Raw genomic sequence first — 9,257 nt, 5'->3', positions numbered from 1 at the left:
GTATTACCATCGTCCTCATGTGCGAAATTTCGTTTTAAACGTTAATTTATTGAATTGTAATTGTTGAAAAATAATACTTAATAGTTCTAAGAAATCAAAGAGTACCATATATGAAAGCAAGACCACTTCTCCAAATTTTTTTTTCCAGTTTAATCTCTTAAACCTAAGCATTCTATTAAAAGTATGGCATGGTGTTCATATTAATCATGTGAATTATACAATTATTATTAAGCAAATAAAACTCATCAGTTTTAAATTCTATAATCAAAACAATTCTCATATATGTAGCCGTCGCCAAGTGATTTAACACCCACAATATCCTACACCAAGAAAAGGGTACTAGTGAAAATTAAGAAATTTGGTTTGGAAATCTGGTTACGTACCTTGTAAAACCAACGAGAAGGCCAAAGAATGTTTAGAAAAATGCACTTTGAATAGTGCGCACTCCCGAGCAACACCAATAATAAATATATATGTGGAATTGGTTTTATGTTAATATTTATTTATTATTTCATAAATTTAATCCTTAATTATTATTGTATTTAGTTTATTGATTAATTAAATTATTTTAATATATTCGTCGCGGTCGTCGTTAGCACGTCTTGCTTTTTTAGTCGTCGTCACAAAAGTTTTCTTCTAATTATATTCTATCGACTTCCTTCTCCATCGATACTCCTTCTCAATCGATGCTCCTTTCTTCATATCATCGATACTCCTTTCTTCATATCATCGATAGGGGGATAGATTGGCGTTGCCAGACCCATTCCCACATATATTATATAATATTATGACGGACGTCGTCAGATTTATTCTAATAGTTTTGCTGCGGCACAACTTATCACTTTAGCTTTCGAATTAAAAAGAGATGGTCTAGCCTAGATTAAGCGTGGGTTTCGATATTATTTGATTAATCTAAGTTCGATATCGATATTGATTAATACGATACTAATGTGAATGGCAAAAGTGATCCTGCCAACTCACCGCAAATATTCGATTAATAGATTAATAATATACTAACATCTGTGCAGGTGTTAGCTTGCACAATAGTCGCGTTGCAAATATTGATACCACCATACAATTTAAATTCGAATTGCAAATTAATGGACAATGCTCTTCCCTACAAACTTGACAGATTGAAGCTGCCAACTTGACAGATTGGAGCTGTCAATGAAAAGCTGTCAAGTCATCCAAGCAGCATATTTTTGGAGTTGTCATTTAGAAGTCGACTGAATCGGAAATATTTGCTAAGGTAAACTCAATTTTATAATTATTTTTAATTTTTATATATTATATATTATAATTCTAAAAATTATTTCAAGATGGCGGATCCTAACAGCATGCTTATGCCTGTGCCTGCCACAACAGCCACAACGGCAACGGATGATGAAGGTTGGACGACGGGCGGCGGCATGGGCCATGATGAGCGTATGCGCTACATTGAGATGAGAACGGCAGAACTCAACTACAGGAAGGAAGAGCTGGCCGTGGAGGCCAAGGCGCTTGACGTGACAATAGCAGAGCTGAAGCTCGAACATATGCGTGAGTTGCATGAACTACAAGTCCAGCTGATGGAAATAGAGATACGCATTCTAATGAGGCAGGAGGATCAATTACAATGAAAACGCAGCACATAAAATGTAATTTTGCATATTAATATTTTATTTCTATTTTTAATATTTTATTCTATTTTAGTATTTTCAACGACGTGTACGTGCCATTGTAACTCGAAAGAGAACGAAACAAATCTAAAATTGCCTTGGCCAATACTTTTATGCTCAACACTTGTGACATAGTTAGATTATGTAGTACATGCATTTCATTTATACAAACAGCAATTGCTTTTGCCTCTTTTTTGGGGTCTCCGCTGGCGACATCATTACATCATTATAATAAGCTGAGCAACAGCTGAACTCACTTATTAAATTCAATTCTCAATTTACAAATTGGCAACACACTCAAATACATACTTTATATGCATGCAGCTCATTTTTACCCTTTTGCATTATTTATGCTTGACTTTCAGTGAAGTAATTGAACAAGAGCGAGAGAAGAAAACATGAGGAAAGTGTTATTAAAGGTTGGCAATAAAAGTATGCTTGTTAAAAATAAATAAATAATATGAAAAATAAATAAAAATAAATAAATATATATTACAAAAATGCATTTCATTTATATTTAAACAATTCATATAATAATAAATTTTCAAAATTAAGATAAACTGAAAAGTAATTTTTGAGGACAATGAGAAGGAGTCTATAATCACAAATTGCAATAACAAATTTACTGACTAAACAAAAGAAATAAAAGGTATTGCGAGATCTTATTCTTATTTCTACAAATTGGACAACATTTTCTTAGAGATGTTAATAATATTAAATAATAGTTGTTGAGTAAAGTCACACAGTAAAATAGTTTTAAGTGCTATAGTCGAAATCATTCTTAAACAAACCAAAAGCAAATAAATGGATTGTCAGGTAAAATGATCTGCTTCATTCTTACTCAACAAAAAATGTAGTTGTTTACAAATAAATATTAATAATTTTAAAGTCAATACAAAGGAAACCAAAAGTAAAAAATAGTATGATATTCTAGGATATTTCTTTTTATGAGTTAATCTATTGAATTGTAATTGTTGGAAAATTAAAGCATATGAAAGCAACGCCACTTCTATAAAGTTCTTTTTGTAGTTTAATCGCTTCAATTGGGGCTGCTGATAAATAAAACTCATTAGTGGTAAATTCTATAGTACAAAATTATTCATAAACATTCATCTATTTAATTGTAATTCTTGGCAAATAAAACTCTGTAGTTTAAAGAAACCAAAAGCAAATAAATATATTGCATGGTGTTCATATTCCTCAAGACTGTTATACAACATTTCCTTTTAAGTGTTAGTATGTTAAATTATTTGCTAATAAAATTCAAAAGTATCAAATTATGTAATCAAAACTATTCTAATATATTTTAAGTTATATTTCCACCATATGATTTTCTTTCCTTTCAATGGTCAATAAATTTTTACTGCATTCTCAAATACTCAAACACTCTTTCTCCTATTGAAGTCTATCAGAATGCAGTTTAAAGAAAATCAAATATCAACTTGCAATGCTGATTCCTTTGGGAGACTAAGATCTCGCCTGTTTATTGCCTTGCCACTGCTGCTGAGTTGCCTATGAAGGTCTCAAGTTCTTGGCTGCTGCTGTTGATGTTGCTGTTGCTGTTGCTGCTGTCCGTTTGCACCGCCAGCTACATATGTCACAGTAACGCCGACAAGACAAATACACAATATTAAAGTAAACATGTTAAAACCATAAAAACGCAACTTCACAAAAGCAGCGCAATGGGGGTGAAAGTGGGAGTGAGAGTGGGAGTGGGAGTTGGTGGCATGCAACTGCAAAAAATATTGCTAGGAAGCAGCAGCAGCGCCACAACAAAAACACGCGCCAGAGAAATCATGTAGAAAGCTTTTGCTATTGCTTCTGTGCAGTGTAAAGATGTATGTGAATGGGAGTGTGGGTGGGTGTGAGTGTGTGTGGGTGTGTGTACAGTGCCTTGCCACGTTTGCACAAACTCTAAGGCAATATTTTTTGCGCAAGCAACGAACTGGCGAACAGTCGACTAATGCACAACAATGGCCAGAGCAAAACCAAGCGAGAGAGAGAGAGAAAGCGAAGGCTAGTGAAGTTTGAGGAATGCACAAGGCCAGCAAGTGGGAGGAGTGAAGAGGTGGGTGCGGTGCCATGACAAAATATGTGAAATCATGAATAAACTGCCATGTGCACAGCATTCAACATTCGCCGAAGCAGACGAAGCCGAAGTTGAAGCTGAAGCTGCAAATGCAACTGCCTCCTCCTCCTCCGCCTCCTCCTTCCATTCTCTTTCTATTTCTAGGCTGCTTGCCACGGCCTTTGTAGCTGCTTCCTCTTGGCCGCGTTTTCTATGCTTGCCGCTGGCTGGCTGGCAAGCAAAGCAAAGTAAAGCCAACGCCAAAGCCAAAAGCAAAGTGCACCATTGCAGTAAAATCTGAAAAGTGAAAAGCGAAACGGAACGTTTCTTTGTATGCAACAAATCCAGCATGCAACTTGACTTTGCCTCGCCTCCGACCACATGCCACATGCCACACGCGACAGGGCATTTCTTTTCACTTTTCACTTTTCGCTGTCTTCAATTGAGTGCACTGTGACCGTATGTCAACCAACGAACTGTGTGACTAAAGTCCAAACCATAAACCAATGTCGATCTGAGTGTGTGTGACATACCCCGCAATTAGATGACAAAATGTGGCATGCTCAACTCGAAGCAGCTGCATAATAGATTGCTATTTTAGTTGAAAATATATTGTGACAAGGTCGGAGCAGCAGACAAGTTTGTGAAGGCAGCAAATGCGACTCAGAGATACCCTATAAGTGCATGAATTGTTTAAGAATATGTGACACCTACTCATTACAATTATCATAAATAATTTATTGCACACTATATTGGTATTGATAATGTTTATGAAAGGTCATGTCATAAAATTTTGAAGATTAAGCTCTTTAAAACTCTCAATAATAATTGTACTTTTTGAGTACTTTTGACATCTGTCGGATCTAAATAGAAAACTATTTTAATATTGATTATATTATGGGTTCCATATAATAAAATTATGATTAAAAATGAATGATTAAAAATTAAATGAATATAAAAATGACTATAAAAATTTATATTATTTAACAACTTTTTTCCCAACTTCTTGTGAGACAATTTGTCAGCCACATATAACAATTTGAATTAAAACATTTTACTATTATTCTTTCCGAATATCTTTATTCGAACAATCACAAATACCATTTCATATAAATATAGCTTTAATATAATCTCTATATAATTGAGGACTTCTTTTTTCTTTTTTGATCTTGATCTCTAATGTGAATGTGGAATATAAATATTAAAAGAGAAAATGCTAATTTCAATACTATTTATATTAAAGGGTATATCAGAAGTCTATCTAACACAAACATCACATCGAAGAGTGACTTAAGATCGAGCTGAAGTGGAACTTTGAATATGAATCGAGAGTATTTCGAGTGTTGGTAATGAAACTTTTGCCAATGTGTAAGGAATGAAAGCTATTAATATTGCTGACAGCCGACAATAAACATAGCAAAAGGAGTGTAAACAAAAATGAAGGCGTGGCGAACAGTGCCTGCAAAATTTATGTGTGCTCAGCCTTGAATTCGTTCCTAGCAAGTCCATTCTAAGAGCTTTGACAAAATCATTTCACTTGCCGTCGCTTGTTAAATCTTGCATACCCAAAACTCACACTCACATACTCACACTCACATTCACACACTCAGAGTTGCAGTCACATTTGCAGTATGCTTGTTCAGCATTGCATTGCATTGCCCTTTTGCCAGGCTTTTCTTCTGCTCACACATTTTCCGCTCGTTTTTCTTTTTTGTGTCCGCAAAATGCTCTTTGCCAGCTTTTCTGGCTCGTCTGGGTTTGGGGTCATTTTTTTTTTGCTGCTCTTGCTGCTGCTGCCAGCTGAGCTTTAGTGATGAAGGGTGCAGCTTAAAAATGAATCATTTGACTTTTTCTTATTTAATAATTTATAAGAATTAGCAGAGATTTGCATTTTTTCACTCTCTCTCTCTCTCTTACTCTCCGTCTCAGATGGCGCTGCAAATTTCTATTTAATTTGAAATTTATTGCAAGCAATTTTCTTTTTGCCTGCTGTGAAGTTTTACACTCGCACTATCTGCCACTGCTGCTGTGGCTTCTTGCATTTGGCCCTGACTCGAACTGGAAGTGGAAGTCGCGTCGGCACTTTAAAGTGCTCCCAAGGCAATTGTATCTGTTGTATCTATTCTAGTTTGTATCTTATATAGTTTGCAGTTTGTTGTGGCTGCCAAAAAGTTTTCGCTATTCGACTCCAAGGGCATTTTCCATTTGACATTTGCCTAGAAAACATCTCTCTTTGGGCAATGCCCCGTTCCGACGACTCGCTCAACTGCTCAACTGATGCTTCATTAGCAACGACAACAACAACAACAAAATTGTATCTCAGATTGTCTTTCAAATTGTATCTTATGCTGGCTGTTGCTCGCTAGTTTGCTTGCTTGTTTGTCTAACTGTCTGTCTGTCTGTCTGTCTGTTTGTCGTGGAATGCAAACCAAATGCGCGTTAATTTTCATTTTCATTTGGCTTTTGAATTTGCATTTGCCAGACAAGTTGTGGCATTATGGGCGAGGGCGCAACTGGGCGTGGCCCGCACGCCTTTCGGCTGCATCATTTATATTTGATATGCTTGCCGTTGCCGTTGCGTTTACCATTACTGTTGCCATTGCAACTAAATTTGCAGTGAGCTTAAGTTGCCATTAATGCCACGAAGCGCACTCTGCATTCTCTTCATCATCATCATCATCCTTTTGCACTGCGTCCTCGTCTTAAGAGTTGAGTAAGTTCTTAGGGGAGCTGAAGCAAAAGTTCTTAAATTATTGTAATTTCATGGCATTCCGGCCAGCAAAAACAACAGCAACAACGTTGCATGACTGACAGTCAGTCAGTGAGTCCTTGGCCAGCTTAAAGTTGTGCAGTAATTAATTAACTTTGCTTGCTTAAGAAATGAAATACAAATAACTTTGACATTTGTTTGCATAATCTAATTGCGTATCCATTTTTGCTATTAATGATGTTCAACAGGCCACTTGAACACAAACGCATCTCTCTCTGACTGTCTCTCACATCTTAATTCGCCTGCTCAAATGGTTATTAGACAGCCTTAAGACGACTCATCCTTGGCATGTTTATGAAGTAGTAAGTGCTTGCTCGCTTGCTTGTTTACCTTATGTCATGCCTTTGCTTGCCATCGAATAATCCGATACGGTTCACACACAAATGAATTTGTAAATTAATTACACATAACTCATAATTGATACGCTTCGCATCGACTTCGTCTCTCAGTCTCTGTGTCTGTTGTGGCATGCAACAACAAATCATGTTGCATGCACAACTAACAGGATATACTCAACCACACATAAGACGCTAACGCTATGCAAACTTATTTATAGTTAACATACTCGTATTTTGTATCAAAAATACATTTCGACGAACATCGTCTGGCCATAATCAATGCAAAAATATTACACAAATAATAATTAAGATGCGTATTTGTTTACTAGCTTGCCTCAAGTGATGCCAGGAATTTTCAACTTAAAGTGTTTAGCAAATTTATGCTTAACAAAATTGCATTATTAACATATTCAATCGAATGTTGCAACATGCAAAGTCCATTTAAATTTAGTTACTATTTTGCTAGCAGCAAATCATATTCTCTCAACACATTTACTCAATTGCGGATAAGTATTTAGCTTGTGCAGCTAAAATAAAGACAACACAAAGTATCTATCTAATTACCAGTAATTGATATTTATATAAATTAATTAGTAAGAAAGCAACTATCGAGTGTGATCGACTGTGAGATAACAGCTACACAATTTTTAATAAAACAATATTCTGAAAAATCACTTAAATATGTCGAAGATTCTACCTTCAAAATATACCACAGTGTGAAGTGTACTCGACTGTGAGATACCCGTTACTCATAATAATAACACAACCTTCTGAAAATATACCAAAATAATATACCGATAAAATGCTAATATATACTATATTTCAATAATAATATTTCACCAGCTACACATTTTCAATAACACAATATTCCGAAAATATACCAAAATAATATACCGACAAAATACTAACATACATATACTGAACGCTATATTTGGTATTTCAATATAGTTCTACCTTCATAATGTGCTACAGTGTGCTAGGCTGTGAGATACCCGGTACCATTTATTTAATAAAACCGTTTTCTGAAAATATACCAAAAATATACCTAAAAATACAAAATTATTGTTATGTATGCTCGACTGTGAGATACCCCCGACTCATTTTCAACATCACCATATTTTAAAAATGTACCAAAATAATATACTGAAAAAACTACAATTTCTACCTTAAAAATATACCACAGTGTTGAGTGTGCTCGACTGTAAGATACCCGTTACTCATTTTCAGTAACGCAAAATTCTGAAATTATACCAAAATAATATAATAATAAAATACTAACATATATTCTAGGCTATATTTGGTATTTCTATTAAGTTCTACCTTCCAAATGTGGCGCAGTAGGCTCGACTGTGAGATACCCCGTACCCTTTCTTTAATAAAACCATTTTCTTAAAATATACCGACAAATATAACAAAAAAATACTAAATTATTGTCAAGTGTGCTCGACTGTGAGATACCCACTACCCATTTTCAACATCACCATATTTTGAAAATGTACCAAAATAATATATATATATATATATAAAAATACTACAATTCTTCGAAGGCTATATTTGGTATATATTGATAAAGTTCATCCTCAAAAATATACCATAGTGTTAAGAGTGCTCGACTATGAATACCCGCTATTCATATTCTGATAATATACCAAAAATATATACAGAAATATACTTAAATATACTGAAGTCTGTACTAATTATATCGATATAGTTTTAAATCTTCTCGGCCGTTGATGCTGATGAATAATATTATATATACATTATAGGGTCAGAAAAGGCTTTCTTTTGCTTGCTTATAATACCCTTCTACCCTATGGGTTACGGGTATAAAAACCTAATTAAATATCTCAAAGGCTACATCTGTTTGTGATTTCTTAACAATAGAGCTATAATTCTTTTATCAACAAAAAATGTATGTTTGCAAGCAAAGCTTTGAAATTTAATAAATACTTTTGGGGAAACTTCAGTAAAACTTCATTCATTAAAAAGTGTGCTTGGAAAATGTTTAAATATAATAATAATATATTTAGTATCGAGTGAGTTTTAAATAACAAGTGGTCTGAAGTGTGTGTGTTTGTATCGAGAATGTGATATTTTATAAGAGAGCGAGTTGCTGCTGCTGGATTTTAAACAAGCACTTTGTATAACAAAGGCAACACACATACAGATACGAATACACACTCACACACACTCAAGTGGACTTAGCAGAGTGGACTCGACTCAAAAAGTTGTTGCTATTGTGTGTTGGGAATTTGTTGGTATTCATTTGAATTCAATATGCATTTTATTTGCTGAAAAATGTTTAATCGATTTTATGCAAATCATTTTTTTCTCCTGCTATCCCTTAGCTTTGGCCAAACACTCAGAAGCCATTACAAAATAATAATAATAATAATAATATTCCCTTAAAATGTGAGGCTTGG

The 9,257-nt window shown here is 34.6% G+C and overlaps 1 long non-coding RNA gene across 1 annotated transcript; it reads left to right on the top strand.

Annotated features, from left to right (window-relative positions):
- The first annotated feature begins 1,135 nt into the window (after window positions 1-1,135).
- LOC133837165 (uncharacterized) lies at window positions 1,136-1,762 on the top strand. The gene is made up of 3 exons (XR_009893775.1): window positions 1,136-1,249; window positions 1,320-1,637; window positions 1,693-1,762. It is a non-coding gene; the product is annotated as an uncharacterized LOC133837165 (long non-coding RNA).
- Window positions 1,763-9,257: the final 7,495 nt, after the last annotated feature.

This window comes from Drosophila sulfurigaster, chromosome 2R, assembly GCF_023558435.1.
Source record: "Drosophila sulfurigaster albostrigata strain 15112-1811.04 chromosome 2R, ASM2355843v2, whole genome shotgun sequence".
Classification (NCBI taxonomy): domain Eukaryota; kingdom Metazoa; phylum Arthropoda; class Insecta; order Diptera; family Drosophilidae; genus Drosophila; species Drosophila sulfurigaster.
Note: the sequence above shows the minus strand (reverse complement) of the source record. Positions and strands in the feature narration are given on the sequence as shown.